Here is a 744-nt window from a genome sequence, read left to right on the forward strand (position 1 = left end):
CTGGGTCAGCCTCCAGCTTCAGGCTCCCCGGGGCTGTGCCGAGGCAGGAGGGAGGCTGCGTGCTGGGCTCTGGCTTTCCCTCCTCGCCGGAGCCAAGGGGAGGTGGTTAGGAATTTGTGTGTGGAAATAAAGGAGAAGCGTCTGGGGTGCGTGCCCTTCCTGTGGGCATCGTTTGTGCTTTGTAGGCTTTGCACAGGCCTGGCTTGTTGTTGTGCTGAAATAAAGCATCTCTGAGCTGTGACACTGGCTGCCCTCGCACAGATACTTGGAAAAAAAAGTTAAGATCAAATCTTTGTGATGCATTAAGTGTTTTGCCCAGCGTATGACACAGGTTAAGGAGCTGGGGATCTTGACAAATCTGGTCTTGAATATCCTTATCTGTGTGTCTCTGTTCTCCTCTCTGTCAAACAGGGAGAGTGCCTGAAACAATGAGCAACACAGAGGTTTTGTGTGGAAACTGTGGCAAGTTTTCCCTGCCAAGCATTCTTTTGTCCTGGGGGTTTGGGTCTCTTTGTAAAAACTGATGGCAGCAAAAGCAGGTCAGGTAGTACCTCCCACAGAGCTGATGCAGCCTGTGGGGGAATGCATGGGTCCAGAGGTCTCTCAGCTGCTCTTGCATCCCCCAGGACAGCTCAGAGAAGTGGGATTGGGTGCACAATTTATTGAGAAAAAGCCTCCTGGGGCTCAGGAGGCAGCAGACCCCTCCTGTGTGATTGCAGTTCTCTGCTGCTTTCTCTCATTCCT

The sequence above is a fragment of the Chaetura pelagica genome, unplaced genomic scaffold (genome assembly GCF_000747805.2).
Source record: "Chaetura pelagica isolate M959 unplaced genomic scaffold, ChaPel_1.0 scaffold344, whole genome shotgun sequence".
Classification (NCBI taxonomy): Eukaryota; Metazoa; Chordata; class Aves; order Apodiformes; family Apodidae; genus Chaetura; species Chaetura pelagica.